This window comes from Carcharodon carcharias, chromosome 3 (assembly GCF_017639515.1).
Source record: "Carcharodon carcharias isolate sCarCar2 chromosome 3, sCarCar2.pri, whole genome shotgun sequence".
Lineage (NCBI taxonomy): Eukaryota > Metazoa > Chordata > Chondrichthyes > Lamniformes > Lamnidae > Carcharodon > Carcharodon carcharias.
The window spans coordinates 72,190,100-72,213,929 of NC_054469.1; the positions used below are offsets into that span (position 1 = coordinate 72,190,100).

A 23,830-nucleotide genomic window follows, 5' to 3' on the forward strand; every position below is an offset into this window, starting at 1 on the left:
TTAGTGGAGTTTCATTGTCACAAATTCACGAACCATCACAATGTTACTTCAAATTTAAACAAAAATTAGGACCAGAGCCCCAAGCATGCAGCCTCCAGCCACCAAGTACCTACCATAACAGCTGATTGTGGTTCTGGATTCCAATATTAGATACTAGATGGTACTCTGTACTATATACAGGGTCACCTGACCTGGGGATCGAAGGTCAGATAGCACATGTTGCAGCCTGTCTTGATAGAGTTTAGACACTGTAGATATGTGTTCATGTTAGGAAAATGTTTTATAAATTATAAGTTAGCTCAGCTACAATGTTGACGGCCTGTATGCATCATTAAAAGAAATAAGTGAGACAATACCCACTCCCGCTAGTCCCACATCCAGTCAGGTTAACAACTGACCAGACTCTCCAGAAATCCATTCAAATAATGATGTACCTTTGAGATCGACAGGACTTCCACGACCCTGATTTTGCTGGATTTGTCTCCCTGCTACCAGACTCCAGGGCAACCTTCCCCCTCTTGCTTTATATGTTAAAAAATGAGACGTTTATGTGGGAATTTGTGGATGCACTACATTGAAATGTTAAAATGCCAATATGAAACCTATTTTGCTCCCCCAAAGTAATTTTGGCAATCAATTATAAAAACAAATTATTGTTTGAACTGTAAAAACCCTTTATAAATATCTGTAAAGATAATGGAAGTAGTTATCCTCTGCATCACAAAATGCCTAATAGAATTTGATTGCACTTTATCCTTTTCCATAGCTAACCTAAACCTCATGTACTATGATCATTGACACTTGATCCACTTGTCTGACCTCATTTCCCAGACCCAGATCCAGCAATCCCATCTTCCTCCTTGGGCTGGAAACATACTGATCTCAAAATCTCCTGGACACACTTGAGAAGCTATTTCTCCCTCTCTGCCCTTTACAGTGATATCATCCCAGTCTATATTAGATAATCACAGTCCCCCATCATGACTACTGCATAGTGTCTGCACCTTTGTGATTTCCTTGCAAATTTGTTTTTTTATTTCCAATTTATAGAATACAACCGTAATGTAATGAAAACTCTATTGTTTCTTAACTCTAACTCTAAACAGATTCCTAAGGAATCCCTTTTCTCAATAATTAATACATGACACCTCCTTTCTTTTGAGGTACATGACTGTGTTGCTGTACTGGTGGATGACTGTACTTTTGAAGGTGCCGATTTTTGGCTAAGCAGTGAAACGGAAACCCAGCAGTCCTTTTGGGCAAAAAAAACTCTCGTGGCATTATTTGAAGAGTTGGGATGTTTTCCTATATCCTGGTCAATGCTTAATCCCCCAACCACAACTTTTAAAAGATATAATCTGTTCATTTATCTGATTGCTATTTGTGGGACTCTGCTGTGTACAGTTCTGCTACCTGTGTTTCTCTACATAACAAAAGTGATTACACTTAGAAAGCACTTCATTGGTTGAGAAGAGATTTGGGATCACAGAATCACAGTGCAGAAGAGGCCCTTCGGCCCATCGAGTCTGCATCGATATGTGAGAAACACCTGACATACCCACCTAATCCCATTTACCAGCACTTGGTCCATAGCCTTGAATATTATGAGGAGCCAAGTGCTCATCCAGGTACTTTTTAAAGGATGTGAGGCAACCCGCCTCCACCACCCTCCCAGGCACTGCATTCCAGACCGTCACCACCCTCTGGGTAAATAAGTTTTTCCTCACATCCCCCCTAAACCTCCTGCCCCTCACCTTGAACTTATGCCCCCACTGTGACTGACCCTTCAACTAAGGGGAACAGCTGCTCCCTATCCACCCTGTCCATGCCCCTCATAATCTTGTACACCTCGATCAGGTCACCCCTCAGTCTTCTCTGCTCCAACAAAAACAACCAAGTTTATCCAACCTCTCTTCATAACTTAAATGTTTCATCCCAGGCAACATCCTGGTGAATCTCCTCTGCACCCCCTCCAGTGCAATCACACCCTTCCTATAATGTGACGACCAGAACTGCACACAGTACTCCAGCTGTGGCCTCACCAAGGTTCTACACAACTCCAACATGACCTCCCTAATTTTGTAATCTATAGCTCGATTGATAAAGGCAAGTGTCCCATATGCCTTTTTCACCACCCCACTAACATGCCCCTCCACCTTCAGAGATCCATGGACACACACTTCAATGTCCCTTTGTTCCACAGAACTTCCTCGTGCCATGCTGTTCATTGAATACTTCCTTGTCAAATTACTCCTTCCAAAGTGTATCACCTCACACTTTTCAGGCTTAAATTCCATCTGCCACTTATCTGCCTATTTGACCATCCCGTCTACATCTTCCTATAGCCCAAGACACTCAACCTCACTGTTAACCACCCACCCAATCTTTGTGTCATCCGCAAACTTACTAATCCTACCCCTCACATAGTCATCTATGTTGTTTATATAAATGACAAATAATAGGGTACTGAACACAGATCCCTGTGGTACGCCACTGGACACTGACTTCCAGTCACTATAGCATCCTTCTGTCATCACCCTCTGCCTCCTAAGCCAATTTTGAATCCACCTTATCCAATTACCCTGTATCCCATGTGCCTTTGCCTTCTTGATAAGTCTCCCATGTGGGATCTTGTCAAAGGCTTTGCTGAAATCCATATAAACTACATCAACTACACTACCCTCATCTACACACCTGGTCACCTCCACAAAAAATTCAAATTTGTTAGGCATGACCTCCCTCTGACAAAGGCATGCTTACTATGCCTGATCAAACCTTGCTTCTCCAAGTGGAGATAGATACTCTTCTTCAGAAATTTCTCCAATACTTTCCCTACCACTGACGTGAGACTCACTGGCCCGTAGTTCCCTGGCTTATCTCTACAACCCTTCTTAAATAGCAGAACCACATTAGCTGCTCTCCAGTCCTCTGGCACCTCCCCCGTGGCCAGAGAGGAATTAAAAATTTGGGTCAGAGCCCCTGCGATCTCCTCCCTTGCCTCCCTCAGCAGTCTGGACCGCAAGTCATCTGGACCTGGAGCATTATCCACTTTTAAGCATGCCAACACATCCAATACCTTGTCACTCCCTGGATCAATTTGCTTAAGAACCTCGCAGTCTCTCTCCCCGAGTTCGATACCTTCACCCTCATTCTCTTGAGTGAAGACGGACATGAAGTATTCATTCAACACTCTGGTGAAGTCCTCTGGCTCCACCCATAGACCCTTGGTCCCTGATGGGCCCTACTCTTTCCCTGGTTATCCTCTTCCCATTGATATACTTATAGAATATCTTGGGATTTTCCCTAATTTTATCAGCCAGAGCTTTCTCATATCCCTTCTTTGCTCTCCTAATTGCTTTCTTAAGCTTCACCCTGCACTGTCTGTACTCCACTAATGCCTCTGCTGATTTGCTTCCCTTGTATCTGCTAAAAGCCTCTCTTTTCCTTCTCATCATAACCTGGATATCTCTGGTCATCCATGGTTCTCTGGGCTTGTTACATCTTCCTATCACCCTAGAGGGAACACCTTGAGTCTTTACCCTCCCCATTTCATTTTTGAACACCCCACACTGTTCCTCTGTAGATTTCCCCACAAGTAACTGTTCCCAGTCTACCTTGGCCAGATCCTGCCTTATTTTACTGAAATCCACTCTCCCCTAATCCAAAACACTCTTTTACAACTTGTCGATTTCTGTGTCCAAACTTAAATTGTACCATGTTGTGGTTGCTGTCATTAAAATGCTCGCCCATCACCATCTCAGCCACCTGTCCGGCTTCATTCCCCAGAATTAGGTCCAATAATGCACCGTCCCTTGTTGGACCCTCTACATATTGACCTAAAATATTCTCCTGCACACATTTCAAGAAATCCACTCCATCCAAGTCTATCCCAATTGGTGTCGGGAAAGTTGAAATCACCTAATATAATTGCCCTATTGTTATTGCTTTTACACACCTCCACAAATTGTGCATATATTGCCCCTCAATCTCTCGCTGACTATCTAGGGGTCTATAATAAACACCTAATAAGGTGGTTGTTCCTTTTTTTTATTTCTACGCTCTACCCACAAAGCGTCATTCAATGCCCCCTCCAAGATATCATCTCTCCTTACTGCAGTAACGGACTCCTTAACTAATAATGCAATGCCTCCTCCTCTTTTACCCTCTCCCCTGTCTCGCCTGAAGATTCTGTATTCTGAAATGTTGAGCTGCCAATCCTACCCTTCCCTCAACCATGTCTCAGTGATGGCTACTATATCACAATTCCACATGTCAATCCTCACCCTAACTCATCCGTTTTACCTGTAATATTCCTGGCATTAAAGTAGAGGCCATCCAGCCCTGTCTTACTCCCTTGAAACTTAATGTAGCTGTACTCCCTCTGACTTGATTGTTTTACTGTATTATGATGTGTCCCTATTCTGCTAACATTGTGTACCATCCCCCTGCCAAATTAGTTTAAACTCCTCCCAACAGCACCAGCCAACTTGCCCGCAAGGATGTTAGTCCCGCTCTGGTTCAGATGTAGACTGTCCCGCTTGTACACATCCCACCTTCCCCAGAAATGGTCCCAGTGATCCAAGAATCTAAAACCCTCCCTCCTGCACCAACTCTTAAGCCACTTATTCATCTGCGCTATTCTCCTATTTCTGAGCTCGCTAGCACATGGCACTGGGAGTAATCCAGAGGTTACAACCCGAGAGGTCTTACTTTTTAGTGTACTGCCTAACTCCCTGAACTGTTGATGCAAGACCTCATCCCTCTTTCTACCTATGTCATTGGTGCCAACATGTACCATGACCTCTGCCTTATTACCCTCCCCCTTAAGGATGTCAAAGTTGTGAAAAGTGCTGTGTGAATGCAAGTTCCTTTGTTTCTTTCTTGAGCCATTAGCAAAGCTTTAGCTATCTATTTTGTCACGGACAGCATTTGTGTTCCTTTTTATTGCCCAGGATCTACATTTGAGTGCGAAAGATATGTTCTTTTTTTTCATCCTCAGTGATTGTCCCAATTTAAATAATGCGAGCATCAAGATTTTTGAAAAGAAAAAGATTACTTATTATCACACACACTTTTCTCAGAGGTTTAAAATGTGATGTCTCTCTCACTTGACACTCGCTTTCTCACACACAGATCAAATATGAATGAAGGTAAAACAATACAATTATAATTTATGATTCAGTCTTTTTAGTGGCAGGCATGCGGTTTCTTAGATAAGTTGATACTTTAGTTGAAGTGAAAGTCTTGTAAAGCAGATGATTCTCCATAAGCTGCGAGCCATTTTGTAGTTGAATTTTTCAGGGGTTTGGTTCTCTAGGGAATTCTAAGTTGCAGTAGGTTGGGAGTGGGTAGCCCTCCCTTTCAAGGTATTTCTTAGATTACACACAGCTGGTTTGGTGACCTGATGGAACAGACCAGTTTCATGCTGTTAATTAAAAGCAGATGCCAATATGGCTTCCTCACCAAGTGACCTTTACAAGTTCAAAGTCCTTTTTCCAAAAAGGTGTGGTACATTTAGTGCACACCCTGTATTATTTGACACCTTGAAATTCAGCCAGTCTAGTTTGGATGAGGGGCCATCATACAATGGAACATCGATGGGATGCTTTCACATTTGTCTAATATGCCTCTTTGCCCCTGGAGAGAAACTGATTTAACATTTCGAGTCAAATATGACTCCCCTTCAGACTCTTCTTTCCTTGCCCTTACCTTTACTATGAAAGAGAAGGAAAATTAATAGCAATGGGTTGCACTTGTAATATGTAATCAATTGTGATCAACTGCAACCAGTATGATGGGCACGTTGAGTTTAATTAAAGTATAAGATAGAATACAACACAGGAAAAGCATACGACCGTGGCAAATAGTAAGTATCAGCCCATGTTGGGCAGAATGACTGGTATGCATGAACAGCTTTCTTTTTTTTCTCTCTTCTGGGTGCCACGACTTCATAACTTCTCAAATTACCCAAGAGTGTTGGCATAGATTTACCTTTAGGAGCTTCTCTCTGTCACCTACTACAGTGTCTTCCTTCAAAAGCCTGTCTTTTATGCTCTTTTTCAGAGGTGCATTGGGTGTTATATTGATAGGGCCTTATTGTTTTGTAATGGCTTTTTTAAAATAAACTGTCCAAGGATGCATTGAGTTATTTGTTTAAACCATGGAGTAAAAGCTCACTCTGTGTTAGCTCCCATCTTCCAAGAGCTATGTCATCTTTGATTGGACCTTGATCAATCAGGCCGTTACATCTTCGCTTATCGCATCCTATGCTGTCCCCCATGATCGGTTCCACAACTTCAGTGAAGCATCCCATCTCTGCCTTTCAAACTTTCAGGTGCTTCTTTGAGTATTTGCCTGTTATCAATTGTTTATGCTCAAGAGCTGTTTATAATGCCTATCCAGCCTAACCACTCTAATTCCTTATTAAACTATTTAAACGTAGAGTAATTTGCTAAAGTAACTTCTATTCTAACATACCCATACAAGTCATTAATTTTTAATGCTTTTCTTGCTGTAAAAACAAAATATTAAGCCTTATTGAATCAGGAGTAACGGAGTTTTTAATGACATGCTAAATCATAGTTACTGAACAACTTCTCTGGACTGAAAATGGGATTTTACAGGGTACAAAGTCTCATTTTCCTTGAACATTTAAAAATTTCATGATAATGAAATATTTCTCATTTAGAAAAAAAATGTTTTCAGCTTCTACCTTAACCCGCATGGATGTACCAATCTTTATTTCACTTTCTGCACAATGTTTTAAAATGTGAATTATAATCCATACTGCTTATTTCCTGCTTTGTTGATTGTAGAATTTTTCAATCTGATTGGCTGATCAGGCTGACTGCACTGTTGATGGATGCTACAGATGGCACTAAATTCAAAATCACATCAAGACTGAGAACAAGCAATTTAGAGCTTGCTAAATCTTCGAGGGCACCTTTTTTTCTCCAAGATCAACAAGTGCTTTGCTGCTGCTGACTGCAGGATCCGGCCAGCATGCTGGATTGACTTCCCTGTGAATCTGATTTTTGTTTGTTCTGTTTGTTTGTGTGCTTCCTTTCAGTACCAGTTATAGTCAATGTGCTAATGAGAATCTCACTGCAATGCTTTTTTTTGCCTAAAAAGATCTTGGCTTTTATTTAACAGTATGATGTGCCACCTCAATGCAGGCAATCTTGATGAAAAAAAAATGGCAATATGATGTTCTTATCAGATACATAAATGATGTACATAAAGCCTGCTTGAAGTTATGGTGATGCTGTTTGAAATATTAAGAGCCCAAACGATGCCTTAAAATTATGGCTTCTGAAGGTAATCATAAATGCCATGACTGTGTAATTCACTGACCTCCCAAGTAAATAAATAAAAGCTCAAATATTTCCATAACAATCTTTCAACGGTGTTCTGTATGTTAAAGTAATACATGTCGTGAACCTGAAACTGATGGTCAACTACATTTGTATACAGGGTGCAAAATACATGGGGGCAGCAGGTGAATTTGCCCTGAAAGCCCCACAAAAGCACTAAAAAATTAAATCATTGGTGACCAATGAGAGAGAAGTCCGCAGTCACTGGGTCAACATCCTGGAACTCCCTCCCCAACGGCATTGTGGATGTACAGGGACTGCAGTGGTTCAAGAAGGCAGCTCACCACACCACCTCAAGGACAATAGGGGATGGGCAATAAATGCTGGCCTAGCCAATGGTGCCTACATCCCATGAATGAATTTAAAAAAAGAGACCAGTGAGAGAATGAGTATGTGAAAATGACAGAATCTGAGGAGCTGCTCCTCCAATCACGGGCTGTCTCTTTTCCACATTTGCTGCTGATGGGCTTACTAGTGGGATACATTTTAGCCTACCAGCATCAAATATGGGAGAGCACTGGCCTGTGATTCAGGGAGCAGTAGGAAGGTGAATAGAGGAGTCTGGGAGTGCAGGGGAGGTGGGGGAGTAGGTGCAACGGGGGTTAGGGGAGAGCTAGAGAGGGGCCAACAAAGGAATACTCTCTAACTAGGAGTCAGTCCCTGATATAATGGATTCTTTGCAATTGCCTGTGGAATCTCTAACTTAAATCTGTGTAAGTTCAGGAACTACTGTATGGGTGAAAAATGTAGATGCTATTATAATGAACGCTTAATTTGGATAATTCCATAGTGAACAGTTTTATTTGATAAAGATTTGCATTTGTGTTATCTCACCTCCAAGCTTTACATACTGTGAATTACATGATGTGCAGTGACTGAGAGAAAAACATGCAACCATTTTACATATGCTAAGATCCCAAACAGTAATGTATGACTTGCATTTTTATACTGCTTTTTATGCTCTTAAGACACCCCAATGTGCTTTGTGGTTAATGAAACACTTTGGAGGGATTGTCACTGTTGTATTGAAGGAAATGTAACTAGGTTAATGATCAATTAATTTATGGGGGTCTTGGACAAGGGAACATGATCTAAAAATTGGAACTGGATCTTTTAGGCATGAAATTAGGAAACACTTCTACACAGGGTGAATGAAGAGCTCTCTTCTGCAAACAACAATATCAGTGCTAGATCGATTATTAAATTTAAATCTAAGATTGAGTTCTGAGATGCAGTTTAAGAAAAGTCAGTAAATACCTGGTTAAAATCTTGCATTTTGATGACACAAAGTTGCATTAGCATGTTTAGGGTGATGGCTTTTGCGTAGAAATGTGTCAGCCTTTGCTTGCTTATGCCTATGGTTTTCTTGTACCAACTTAAATACTGTGGTGTCCAGGGAATTAATGCTTTCCTTGTGTTTTTTGGCTTTAAGTTTAATGGAGGGGTGATGATTATTGAGGATATTGATGAATTCTTCTCATTCTGCCTCAGAGTTCAAATACCCCATATGTCAACATGAATGCAGAAGGTAATGTTACCATTTGACTGCATCATGCATTAAAGGAGTTGATGGGAATGGAAAAGGATCCTCTGAAAAACAAAAGGTAGCTCCTGAAAATCAAAAAAAGCCCTTGGGAAGAGGTGTGGGGATTAATATTTTGACCCCATGTTACATACCTTATACCTCTTGGTAGGCTCTTAAAGCTACATGTTGCTGGCATTTTGTCAAAATTGTGTGCATCCACTATGTTCATATACTTGAATCTAATTACCATGTTTTTTTTATATAGATATGGCTATTTTAAAAATCAATAATTAAACAAAACATCCTTTTTAACAATAAGTTATGTTTGCTTGCACTTGGAAGTGTAACATGACCGGACTGTTACCTCTGATGTCCTCCAAGGCCCCCTTCTAGTTCTCATCTACATGGTGCCCCTCAGTGACATCGTCTGAAGGCATGGCATTAGTTTTCACATGTAGGCTGATGACATCCTGTTCTACCTCACCATCACCACCTCTCTCAACTGCTTTGCTGTTGCTAAATTGTCAGACTGCTTATCTGACAGCCATAACTGTTGGGAAGACTGAAGTCATTGTTTTTGGTTCCTGCTCCAATCCGTTCCCTAGCTACTGATTTGATCCATCTGCCTGGCAATCGTCTGAGAATAAGCCAGACTTTTTGCCACCTAACTGTTACATTTTGATTGTGAGATGAGCTTCTAACCTCGATGATTGGGATGCTGGAAGATTTGGGCCAATATCTCCAAACTGCAATGTGATGAATAGTCGTTTAATCTGTTTTTGGCAGTGATTCAGAGAGGCATGCTTTCCAGGCTGCTGGGAAATCTTTGTTTTTTGTTTTGTGTTTTAGGATTCTTTAAATGTACATCAGAGCTGGAAGATGGAACCTTGGATTAACCTTTTCTTCCAAATAAAAATCTCCAATAGTACAATGACTCTTTAGTACTGCTCTGGGGCCTAGGTTATGAGCTCTGGTTGCTGAACTTGCACAACCTTCTAATTCAGGATCAAAATTGTACCAAATTAGCTGAACTGACATAGTAGGCAGGAGCTTCAGGAGCCAGATGTCGGGGCTAAATGGGAGTCCCAAGCCTGCACTTGGCTGGAACCACACTAGGGGAACCATTTTCCAGAAGGTGGCCTTCAAATTTGCTGCCTCCGAGCTTGGGGTCCTATAAAGAATGATGGGTGGGCTCCTGATCACCAGGCTAGCGGCTCTGAAGCCCCACCATAAGAGGTGGGTGCTGCTGGGGCAGGTAGAAATTGTATGGACACCTCAAAATAGAGGTGCATTCGGAGGGGTGAAAAGAATATTTTGAGTGGTGAAGGCAGCAGGCCACTTGGACTAAAGGGGTTAGATCATTGGAGCAATGGGAACTGGCTTTTCTGCCAGTAGCTTCCTCTTTGGGGGACAGGGCCTCTGGCTCTCTTGCTGCTCACTGGACTACCAGAGTGGGGTAGCCTCCATGAAATGAAGGGGGGGGGGCCCTGCAAAATCACCCTTAATTGGGGTAGTAACTATTTAAATTGACTGCCCACCTCTGTGCAGCAGGCATTTGATCCCCTTCCCAAACCACCCCTGGGAAACTTTCCTGGTCAGAATGTATGTGGGAGCCATCCTGATGAGGCGGCTCTTGTTTTCCCTGCTCATTTGTTCCTCACCCACTCCACTTCCACCCCCACAAGGCTGGGAAAATTCTGCCCATTGTTTAATATTAGTCACAATCCTTTTGGCCTACATTCCTTTGCAACAATGAGTGGTACTCCATAATCAATTCCTTGTCTTAGCTAAATGAGGATGATCTAATCCATTTCCTTATTGTAATCTTGAATTCCCATGGCATTAATATACTGTGGCCTTTCCACAACAGGGACCTTGGGGGCTGAGGTCTTCCCAACAAACTGCATCCTTCATGGCATAGAATAAGTCCAAACACCAAATCTAAATAATGCACTGTTAAGCCTTGGTATTTCTAGAGAAGGTAAACTAAACAGTAGAAGGCAAAAGAATATTTAGTATTTTCATAATCCATCTCAGAGGACCTTAAAATGTGATTGTGTCCTAGCCACTTGCACTTTTTTTGTATGCATTCTAAATGTTATCTTCTGACTACAAACAAAATGTACAGGCCAGCCTCTGCTGTCCTATAAGTAAGATAAGCTAGTTATCCACCTAGTGGACAGAAAAAATGCTAGTCTTTGTCTTTTGATAGTCACTAATGAAATAGCCACCTCTTTAACATATATCTTGGTAGCACTGGAAGCAGCAGCACTATTTTATGCACTTTACAGTCCTACCACTGAAGTTGGCAGTGTTGTAAATAAAGCAATAGTTACACAATGGGTGCCATTGTACCAAAGTCCTCCTTTTAAAACTTTAAAAAAGTGAACAATTATTGTAATGACTAAATTGTCATTTGGTAATAGAGAACTAGAGCATTGCTGAAAAAAGAAACATGCTGTCGAAGCTCTTCATCTTGTACTTGACATGCAAAAATGTTGCATTTAAAAGGGAACAACAATTTATACTGCATAAGAAAAGGGTGCTGATGGGGTTGGCAAGTCAATTCTGGTTGAGGTATTGCCATGGGTAATGCAGCAGGGAACTATTCCTTTGTTTCATTAAAAAAATGGCACAGTGACTTAATGTGTTCCTTTTTGTCTGAGATTCATTGAGAGCCTGACTGATGACTTAATATACTGTGTCCTGTGTGATGATTGGTTGTTAGTGTTAATTCTATGTATACTCAGGATTGTTCAGCAAGTGCTGACCAATTGTGCAATCACATCTAATGGTAGACCTTATGTTCTGAATTTTGCAAGCATGGGGTTGTTGAGTACAGTCTGTACTCTTCCTATTGTGAACAGTCAATGGGATGTGCTATTTGATATGGGCTGCCAGTTGTTGAGACATATTGCCTACGTACCTGGCATTGCACTAGCACTGAAATTCATATACACATTATCCATTTGTGTGGAAGGCAGCCTTTTTGGCTTGATGGCAGCACCCTGTTAGTGGAAAATACCACTCATGTTGCTTATGCATCATTGCAGTGTGAAATGGCTAGTTTTACCTGTTGTTCATTTCTGCGATAAGTTACCCTTCCAGGGGTTTGAAAGTAGCAACATTGAGTGTATGCGATACACAGTGCATGGTATTTTTCTATGCCTTGACCAATTGGAGCTGACTGGCCAACCATTCGGCACCTTTTCCTTATGCAGCCTAAATTGTTGCTCCCTTTTGAAATTTGGCATTTTTGCATCTGTCCTGATGAGTGCAAGCCGAAAAGCTTTGACAGGATGTCTCCTTTTTCCGCAAACTATCAAATTAGAGTAAAGTACTTATTATACTTAAAGCAAATTCCTCCCATAGTTTGGAAGAACTGTGACTGCTAATAATTGTGCTAACATCCTTAGGCTTACAAATTCAGCTGAGCAGCACTTGTTTTGAGTGTCAACTGATGTGGGCAGCAAGTGTATGCATATTTCTACCTGGAAGTGTGCGCTTCCCACCATATTGGACAAGGTGGATGCAATGATGGCAAGAACACATGGTGGGAACATTAAAGGGTAGAATTTATTTAAATGAGGGTCTTAGCTATGCAGAATTGGTTTTTGATTTATATGCTCGAATTGCCATGTGCTGAACTTGCACAGCACACCTAGCTGTGGATGGCCCCGTTCTTACCTGAATGTGGAGCTGAGAGGAACAGCAAGGCTGTTTTAAATTCCACCTGATTCAACTGTTTTAAGTTTTGCCAATTTAAGTTCTAACTAAGAATGCAGAAGCAAGGAATGACCTTGTGAGATGAAGATACCAAACTAATTGAATTAGAAGAACTTCCTTAGTTTATAAAATTTTTGAGACAGACAGACTCTAGCTGCACTGAACACTTGGGACAGGATTCTGGTTCCCAGATCTCAATCCTATTGTTGGGATGAAACGCAGAATGAGAATCCAGATGCCAGCAATGGGAGCTCGAAGGAGGTTTTGGAGGAGGTGGCCATTTAAGTGGCTACCGCCAGAGGCCCAGTCCAATTATGGGCAGTGGGCAGGCTCTTAAGTCTGGAGGGCCATGGAAGATTGGCAGTCCCACATCAGAGGTGTGTGCTACTGAAATTGATGGACCATTGTGAAAAATGCCCCAAGACAGAGGTGCCTTCTGAAAACTTTTCAATATTTAAAAATAAAATGTGGCCACAGCTGCCAGGCCAGCTTTGTGGAGGGGAAGCCTCACCACAGGATGACCTGCAGCTGTAGTTGTGGGTGGGGAGAGGGGAATTAAAGGAGGCATCGCTAGTCCTGCGGTCTGCTGCCAGGAGGACTCCTTTTTAACCATCTGACAGTCTTTGGCCTGAGTCTCAACCTGCCTCCACACCTCTACGATCATTCAGCCCATTAGTGTCAGGTTTAATGCTGCTACTTAGGTTCTAGTTTTGGGAGGAAATTGGGTATAATGTTTTTGAAATTCCTAGCCTTATGTTCAAAAGCAAATTGGTCATTGGAATGTAGAAATTTCCTGGTTACTGTATTACCCAATGGCAATTGCTTTCTTTACTTCATGAAGCGCAAATTCACAACCGCTCCACATTGATTTTTTTTTTTCCAAAATTCATTCATGGAATATGGGTACCACTGGCTAGACCAGGATTTATTGCCCATGAGAAGGTGGTATTGAGCTGTTGCCTTGAACAGCTGCAGTCCATGTGATATAGGTACACCCACAGTGTTGTTAGGGTGGGAGTTCCAGGAATTTGACCCAGTGGCAGTGAAGGGGTGGTAATATATTTCCAAATCTGAATGGTGAGTGGCTTGCAGGGGAACATCAAGCAGGTTGTGGTATTCCTATCTATCTGCTGCCCTTGTCCTTGTAGATGGTAGTGGTTGTGGGTTTGGAAGGTGCTGCCTGAGGAGGCTTGGTGAGTTCCTGCAGTGCATCCTGTAGATGATACATAATGCTGCTACTGTGCATTGGTGGTAGAGGAAGTGAATGAATGTTTGATTGTGGATGGGATGCCAATCCGGCAGGCTGCTTTGCCCTGGATTGTGTCAAACTTCTTCAGTGTTGTTGGAGCTGCATTCATCCAAGCAAGTGGAGAGTATTCCATCACAATCCTTACCTGTGCCTTGTAGATGGTGGATAGGCTTTGGCAGACAGGAGGTGAGTTACTTGCTGCAGGATTCCTAGCCTCTGACCTGCTCTTGTAGCCACAGTATTTATATGGCTTGTCTAGTTAAGTGTCAGGTCAGTGGTAAGCCCAGGATGTTAGTGGGATTTCAGCAATGGTAATGCCATTGAATGTCATGGGGAGATCGCTCCCCTTGCTGGAGATGATCATTGCCTGGCATTTGTGTGGTGCAAATGTTACTTGCCACTTGTCAGCTTAAGTTTGGATGTTGTCCAGGTCTTGCTGCATTTGGACCTGGACTGCTTTGGCATCTGAGTCGCAAATGGCACTCAACATTGTGCAGTCATCAGCGAATGTCCCCATTTCTGACCCTCTGATGGAAGGAATATAATTGATGAAGCAGCTGAAGATGGTTGGGCCTAGGATATTACTCACAGGAATACCTTCAGTAAAGTCCTGGATAATTGACCTCCAACAACCAAAAATATCTTCCTTTTTGCTAGTTATGACTCCAACCAGTGGAAAGTTTCCCCCCTGATTCCCACTAACTCCGTTTTGCTAGGGCTCCTTCATGCCACACCGTCAAGGGCAGTCACTTTCGCCTCACCTCGAGTTTACCTCTTTTGTCCATGTTTTAACCAAGGTTGTAATTAAGTCAGGAGCTGAGCGACCCTGCTGGAACCCAAACTGAGTGTCAGTGAGCAGGTTATTGCTAAGCAAGTGCTGCTTGATAGCATTGTTGACCCTTTTCATCACCTTCTTTACTGATGGTCGAGAGTAGACTGATAGGATGTAATTCCCTGGTTTGGATTTGTCCTGCTTTTTGTGCACAGGAGATACCTGGGCAATTTTCCATATAGCTGGGTAGATTCCAGAGTTGCAGCTGTACTGGAACAGCATGGCTAGGGATGCAGCAAGTTCTGGAACACAAGTCTTCAGTGCTGTTGCTGCATTATTGTCACGGCCCATAGTCTTTGCAGTATCCAGTACCTTCAGCCATTTCTTAATATAATGTGGAGTGAATTGAGTTGGCTGCAGACTGACACCTGTGAGGCCAGGGACCTCTGGAGAAGGCGAAGATGGATAATTCACTCGGCACTTCTGGCTGAAGATTAGGGCAAAGGGTAAGGCTGAGGCATTTGCAACAATGTTCTGGGCTTCCCCACCATTGAGGATGGGGATATTTGTGGAGCAGCCTTCTCCAATGAGTTGTTTAATTGTCATCCTCCATTCATGACTGGATGTGGCAGGACTACAGAGCTTAGATTTGATCTGTTGGTTGTGGAATTGCTTAGTTCTATCTAAAATTTGCATGCCAAACAGCATATGCAGCAAGTACCCTGTATTGTAGCTTCACCAGGATGACAGCTCATTTTTAACTATACTCATTTGACCAATGCAGCTGGTAAAACTGAGTTATTTAAAATTCCCAGAGGGAAACTTTAAACAACTGTCATAACCAGTAATTTTAAGTGTCATGTTTGAGATGCAACTCTAAACTCAGGAATCAGACCACCAATTCTCGAGGCTTTACATTAAATTAATAAAATGTTTTATTTGGTTTACATAGGTTAAAATATATAGACATGGCTACAAATTGCTACTATCATAACTTTTAACAAATTCCCAAACTAATTTCCTTCCATTAAGGCAACAGCAACCTATAGACTTAACCAGACACCAGGCAAAGCATTTTCACTTTACGAATTCAAAATAGGGTTCTTTTCACTGTGGAGCCAGCTGCCTTTTGATCTTGCATTGCCTCTGCTCTGCACATCAAAATTGGTTGTCTTGTTATACCTACCACTGCCTATTGAATGTAAATTCTCCTTGCATCAACAACCTCTGAACTAAACCCCTAACAATAAAACCTCTTTCATAGTCCCAATTTTATTAGTAATATAAACATATTGTTTGGTAGCTGCTAGACAGGTATCTGTTTTCACCCTACTTTTTGAATGCTTTATTCGAAAAATGCAAATACACTCTACTTCTCTGTTTACATCCCAAACTAGTACATTGTCAAAGCCCCCAGACTAGCTGACTTTAGTCTGATTAAGGCACACCCACAGACTAAACCTCTATTTTAAAAGAAAAATATTTTCTAATGATATATACATTAATAACTTCATGACAGCTTGATGCTGCTCTTAGCATGCTCCCTTGCACTTTTCATCGAACCAAGGTTGATCTCCTGGCTTGGTGGTAATGGTAAAGTGAGGCATATGCCAGGTCATGAGGCTACAGATTGTGGTTGAGTATAATTCTCCTGCTCATGCCCCACAGTGCCTCATGGATGCCCAGTCTTGAATAGCTAGATCTGTTTGAAATCTCATGTCAAGTATGTTTTCCCTCTTGTTGGTTCCCTCACCACCTGTTGAAGACCTAGTCTAGCAGCTATGCCCTTTAGGACTCTACCAGCTTGGTCAGTAGTGGTGCTACCAAGCCACTCTTGGTGATGGACATTGAAGTCACCCACCCAAAGTACATTCTGCACCCTTGCCACCCACTGTGCTCCCTCCATATGATGTTCAACATGGAGTACTGATTCCTCAGCTGAGAGGGGTCAGTACATAGAAATCAGCAGGAGGTCTCCCTGCCCGTGTTTGACCTGGTCACATGAGACTTCATGGGGTCTGAAGTCGATGTTGAGGACTCCCAGGGCAACTCCCTTCCAACTATATAATACTATGCCACCACCTCTGCTGGGTTGGCCCTGCCAGTGGGACAGGACATAGCCAATGATGGTGGTGTCTGGGACATTATCTGTAAGGTATGATTTCATGAGGATGACTGTCAGGCTGTTGTTTGACTAGTCTGTGAGACAGCTCTCCCAATTTTGGCACAAGCTCCCAGATATTAGTGAGGAGCACTTTGCAGGGTTGATGAGGCTGAGTTTGTTGTTGTCGTTTCCAGTGCCTGCTTTGATGCTGGGTGGTCCATTCGGTTTCACTTGTTGTTGACTTGTTTTTAGCGGCTCAAGACAGCTGAATGGCTTGCTAGGCCATTTCACCAGGCCATTTCAGAGGGCATGTAAGAGTCAGCCATATTGCTATGGGTCTGGAGTCTCATGTAGACCAGGTAAGGATGGCAGATTTCCTTCCCTAAGAGACATTGGTGAACCAGATGGTTTTTTTATGACATCAACATGATTTCATGGTCATGATTAGACATTTAATCCCATATCTTTTATTGATTTCAAATTCAAGCCCGGCTCTCCACAGTATTACCCTGGGTCTCTGGATTACTAGTCTAGTGACAATACACCACCACCTTCCATTGCAAAGTTTCATTATATCTGGATAATTTGGGGTAAAGATTTTAAATTGATGCCTCTGATCAAGTTGAGATTAAATTTAATTATGCACTAAAGCACATTTACTAGCTTCAAGAGCTGCTTTCAATAATTTGCCATCAGGTGAACTCGGTGAGTATCGCTCACCGTGGCCTTATTTTACTCCACACCCAAGTACCTTTACCTCAATCAATCATTCATGTAGATAGGGTGATAATGAGTTGTACCACAGGTGTAAGAAGTATCATGCATAGCTTTTCTCTAAAGGCTTATCCAAATAATATAGTCTTTCACTCTGAACCAAAATTACTTGTGTCAAATTCTTTGTGTAAGGATCAGTTTTGAGAGATTGCTGATGTTTTAGAGGCCAAAGATCTGGAGCAGCACCAATAGCTTGTCTTGAAAAATAGGTGAAAATAACACTCTGAAACATGTGGCTGATTGTGATGTGGTTTGATTGCAAGAGGCGTGCTTGGATGTTTTTAAGTTTCATTATAATATTGTTTAAAATTATAAGTTAACAAGTATTTACAAGTCAAATAGTCCATTCATCCTAACAGGTCCATGCTCTACATGAAATCCTCCACCCTTCTTCATCTAATTGCCCAAGGAAATGAATTATTTATTATTGCTGCTGTAAGTTGATTGTTCTATAAATGAATATTATTCAGTTTTCCATTTGTTCTTTTTGTAGATGCAGAAAGAAATACCTCAGTAATAAGATAGGGAATCAACCACAAATCATGTAGCGCATTGTATGTAAATGAGGAAGTTTAAAGGACTAGTGTCCTTGAGTTGTAAATACTTTGATGTATAATTTTGAACAATATTATTTCAAACCCAGAATATAACATTTGTGTTATGTCAATAAGATTTGAAGAAAATCAAAGTTGTGCACATCAGACTTTTTTTTATTTTTAAAATTGACTTTTTGTTGAACCAGAAAAATGGCTGCTATAGGTCACCTGACTCAGGATTGGCTATCTGTCCTGGAAGCTTTCAACAGGAGTTACAAGGACAGTAGAGCACCCCTGCTCATAATTGTGGAATCTTATGCCCTCACAGTTGGGTGTTATAGTCACAAAATCAGGGGACTTGCAGATCAAAACTTGTTACTCCTGCAGAGTTGTTAACAGACCCACCTCGTACCTGGGACTGTCAAGGTCCATTTCAAAAGAGGACAATTGATGAGACAATGGACATAATTTGCATTTTGATAAGCTTACCCTTCTGGCGGAGTCAGAGGGTCTGCCCAGACAATGATTTCTCAACACAAGATCCTCCACATTGATGGTAACTCTTTCAAAAGTTAATGGCTGGGACATTATCAGCCCTGAAGCCAAAGCCAGTCCCAGACACTAGATAAACATACCTTTTGAAATTTTGGGGGGGGTGCGGGTGAGGGAGAGAAACGGTCACGTCACTGACCATTTTGAAATCTCCATATTCCTTCAACAGCTGAGAAACCCTCAGTCTGCTGATTTAACACTAACTGGAAAGAGCTTCAGCAGGTCTCCCAGCTGACCAAGCAGCCAGCCACCATCTCTCAACCCCTTGGGACCTGTTTGATTTTAAGTCTCCGATCATCACCAGCCAAGCAGGCTAAGCAAACCAATCCCATCATGCTGCATTGACATTTGTTTCAAGGATTTTTGTATTGCTGTTTCCAACCAGAAAAGCTTCTGACTGACCTCTGCTTCCTGGATTTTGGAAATCATGTGAACTAATATTGATTTCTGTGGTTCTTTTACGGTTGTTACCCATAGTTGTAAAAACTCCTTTCTCTTTCCTATCCCCCTTACTGTATGTGTGGTTGCAAGCGATCCTCCCTCCGGGTCTGGTTGTGAAATAAACTAATCTTCTGAGTTTGCTGCATGTTACTTGTAAAATAGGACCATTCAAACTGATGGTTTGGGCAAAAGATGCCCTATTCTAGTTTTAAAACAATTCAAAAACACTTTCTGTTTATGGACAATTAGTGAGTGGATACAGCAAATCAATTTGTGTCTCTCCTATCCGTAACACTTTGTATAATGCACTGCGACTGAATATCAAGCAAACTTGCATTATTGTTGAACTTTTTCTCGGCATGGTCTTTGTATATCCATCTCAGAAACCTTTTACCATTTGTGTATCTAATGTCTCTTGAAGCCTTTTTCACTCTCTGAAAGGGTAATTTTATTTCTGGTTGTAAGAATTTGTAGAAGCCTTATGCACCGAGGCATGCTGGGAACTGAAGCCTGCTTCCAAATGTGTCCTATGTAGAATTACATGGAAATTGCAGTATGTGAAAAGGCCATTTGGTCTACCCAGCCCATGAGGTTGTTTTATCTTCCACTTGAAAAGTAGTTCTAATTGTATCAATTGCTATCTCTGGTCTCCTTCTGTACTGTAACAATTCTAAGATTGTGATCTCCATCTGGTTCATTAATGCTCCATAAAACATCTTTTATCCAAAGAATGCGATTGGCTGGGATGATTATTCAAGGAAGAAGAGGACAAAATCCATGCTGTGTAGTAGTGGGCTCATTGCCTGAGAAAGTAGGAGGAGCTGTTAGCTGCCATATGGCAGTGGGGAAAAGGAAAGAGATGTTGAAATATTCTACCTTTTTACATAATGGATGAACAAGGAAGAGGATAAACCATATCCGACATTGAATCCTTGTCATATTATTTCTTGATAATTCTTTCCTAGTTAGGCCTTCTGTCCCATAAATTGCATTCTAGATTTTGATGGTTTTGTTGATCAATTTTATGTAGAATTTTTAAAAAAGGAATGGTTTGGGTTTGTTTGTTGCTATACAATCTAAGCCTGATGAAAACACTTCTGCTTAACCTCAGGAGCATTTTAAACACTAATCTTACTGTGTACTCGCCTGGTTTTTCAATGGCCTTTTAAACATTTGGGGAATCTTCCAATAAGGCAAACCTGTATTTCAAAAGGAATCCAAGAAGTTGATAACTTGGTATGATGGCAATAGGATTCAGAGGATAAGAATGCATATCTCTAGGGTAGGCAATCTAACATTATCTTTCATTTGTATTCCAGCACATCCAGTATACTCAATTGAATGTCAAATTTAGGGAATTTGTTCTGTGATCATAATTTGCTGACTGCCAGAATATATTTTATTTTTAATCTTTAATTGTGCAAGAGAAAGAGATGACAATACAAACTTTGGACCTCTATCCTCCTTCTTGTGGGAGTCAAATGTGCTCTCCAAGGTGAAAGTCTGATCTTCCTCTTTCAGCTTTGTTTTGTCAAGGAAAAAGTAAATTAGAATTAGAAGCCTTGAATATGGATTTTAGTAAAATCTTTTCTGTAAGTCTTGAAGAAAAAAGCAACATTCTATTTTCTACTTTGATTCTGCTTTCTCAATAGCCACAGACATTTCCATACAATGTAATTCAGGGCTATATAAATGTTTGGCAGGATCTTCCTCTTCTACATATTGCTTGGTGTTTCTTATAGATTCATAGGTTTTAAAGTTGAGGCTGCCACAGATATCCATTCTGGTTCAATGGAGTCAGTTGCTCTCTTTTAAGTGATCTGGTTGCCTGCTTTTTAAAGCACAGTTGACTGTTACTCGCCCGTTCTCTCTCAGCATAGTGAGAGGCCTGGAAGTGAAGCTCTATTGTGATCCTTCTAGATCTTCATATCTGAAAGGCATTTAATCCAGTGAGGCGATGTTTGGTTTGCTAAATTGCTTTATTCTACAATATGACCAGATTTCATGGTCAGCAGTGAAATGACAGCGCTCAGTGCTGACCTTGAAGAAATCTCTGGTGTGGATTTCCTCCTTCCTGATGTCAGTTTGAATCTGATGCTAAGTCAAGGAGATCTACAGGTGTCCGGTGAAAATGTTAAGCAGGGTAAAACAGCTGATCACATTGAAATATTGTTACAGATAGCAAAACGGGAAGTAAATTGGATTTTTCACTGAGTTTAAAATGTTATGGATTGAAATATGTGATTGGGGCATGCACATGATTTAAGGTAGAAGCTGAGATAGCGAACTTTAAATATCTTATTTTAAGAATATGATTGCTTTTAGTGTAAATGGACCTTACACAAATATGAAATTTGCTTTTCAGGGACAATGAAGCAGTCCAGTAATTACGTATTCATTATGCTGTTAAAAGCCCAGTTTCTTCAAGGTGTAATTTTTTTCAAGGATCTTTGCAGTGAAACTAATAGCATAGGCATTCAGGGTTTTATCAGTTCAGTGGTTTCTACTTGATTGCGGTCTTGTGGGGGTGGGTGGGTCTTCAGCGTAGCCAATGGAAATACGTAGAATCACTGTTAGCAATTTCAGGATTTTTATTTAACTATGCATATGCAGCCTTCAGTAGTACTGTCAGTTTCAGAGGAGTAATGACGGACAGCAATGGCCGTTTTACTATCGCCAGTACTGCAAAATGTGGGCCTTAAGGGAAATTACGTCCTATCGGGCAAACTTTAGCCAAAATACATTAACAGCTCCTATGCTGAAAACTTTTTAGATAGGAAGATGGTGGAAGGAATTGTGAACCATAATACAGGTAAATCTACAATCTGTTTTTTCGAATAATTTGGGTTATTTTACTTGCTACCCAGTATCTTTTGCAGTGTTCAATGAAATTGAAGGCTGAGGGTCCCTAGAATCTTTTTTTTTAACTTTAATTTGACCAATGACGGCCAAACAGCAATCCATTCTCTCTGGAATATTGGCAGGGTATCTTGGAAATTATGTATACTATAAGCATTTTGAAATGCGTGGACAAATATATCTTCCTTGTAAAGAAAAGCAACATTTCAACTAACTAACTTGCATTTTATATAGCAGCTTTAATGTAGGAAAATGGCCCCAAATACGTCAAATGGACATTGAGCCAAAGGAGAAAATATAAGCCATTTCATAAGGCTTGTCCAAAGAAGAAGCTTTTAAGGAGGCCCTTAACAGAAAAGGGAAATAGGGTAACAGAGGAGTACAGGAAGGGAATTTTTAAAAAAGACTTGCATTTATATAGTGCCATTCATGACCATTGGACATCTGAAAATGCTTTACAGCTAATGAAGTACTTCTGAAGTGTGCTCACTGTTATAATGAGGAAACAACAACATATAAATGTATGAAATAAAAACAATAATAGCTGGAAAAGCTCAGCAGTCTGACAGCATCTGTGGAGAGGAAGACAGTTAACGTTTTGAGTCCATTTGACTCTTTATCAGAAATCATACGGACTTGAAATGTTAACTCTGTCTTCCTCTCCACAGATGCTGTCAGACCTGCTGAGCTTTTCCAGCTATTTTTGTTTTAATTTCAGATTTCCAGCATCCACATATTTTTCTTTTATGCAAATGTATGACCTAGGTGTCAAAAAGATGATTGCTAATACTGGGACAACGCATAAGGGGTCAGGGAGAGTAGGATTGTCATAGTGCAATAGTTTACTTAAATGGGAAGAAGTGAATTGATTTTAAACACCAGGATAGGAATTTTAAATCTAGCTGTTGGCGGAATAAGACACAATGTTGCTGTTTGTAAAATGTTATGATAATTGACTTATGGGATAAGTGCAACATTTGTTTCCATTATTAAACATATATATAATATATATAGAAACTTTCAGCCTGTAAACTAGAAACTCAAATGGTTATGCTCAGGAATATTATAAGGTGTGGTCCTAAAATTTCTAACCAACCCAAGGGTGGATAGGTAGAATCCTACAGCACAGAAGGAGGCCCTTTGGCTCATCATGCCAGCCCTTTGAAAGAGCTGAACAACTTATTCCCTCACCCCAACTTTTCCCTATAACTCTGCAGATTAGTCCTTTTTATAGTACATGTCAATTTGCTTTTAGAAGCTCCCCCACAATCTTTTTCCATCAAGCTTTTTGGCAGTGCGTTCCAGATCTTAACAACATTCTGGAAAAAGTTCCTTCTGTTTCCCCACTAGTTCTTCTGCCAATTGTTCTACAGCTGTGACATCTGGTCACTGACCAATGGCCAGAGCAAAACTATTTCTCCCCACATGCTCTGCCAAAACCCTAATGTAATTTTGCAAACTTTTATTAGATCTCTCCTCAACCTCTTTCTTCAAGGAGAACAATCCAATCAAGGAGAACCTGTCCAATCTCTTTACATAACTGAAACCTCTCTGTAGGGGAGCCTGCTTTTCTATCAGGGACCCTCCACACACCCTAGTTCATGACACTAGATTCACTTGTGTATGGCTTGAATAGAATGACCAGTGAGATAAGTTTCTTATTCACAATTGCTTTATTGAATTACCCACAACCCCACAGTACAAAACCCAAAACTTAAAATGACCCATTCCCAGTACAGAACAGTCCCCACGATTTGGGCTTAAACTTATAAAAACACAGGCAAAACACCACATCTTGTCCTGAAACCTTAAGAAAAAGCCTACAGACCAATATCACCAAGATATGGCTGAAACAAATTGCAAATTACTAGAAAAAAATTCCAAGTTTTCACCCCAAACCTTCACAAACCCTCAGACCC

The 23,830-nt window shown here is 41.0% G+C and overlaps 1 protein-coding gene across 9 annotated transcripts in view; it reads left to right on the top strand.

The window, feature by feature from the left end:
* Window positions 1-23,830, top strand: part of cdk14 (cyclin-dependent kinase 14) — a 953,540-nt gene that overhangs the window by 56,619 nt on the left and 873,091 nt on the right. The window contains exon 1 of one of the 9 annotated variants that reach the window (XM_041183648.1): window positions 8,955-8,977. The exons of 7 other annotated variants lie outside the window; for them this stretch is intronic. The gene's annotated coding sequence lies outside the window, so the exon portion shown is untranslated. Of the gene's footprint in view, window positions 1-8,954; window positions 8,978-21,679; window positions 21,865-23,830 lie in introns of those variants that run through there. One more of the 9 variants, XM_041183646.1, reaches the window with a different exon arrangement.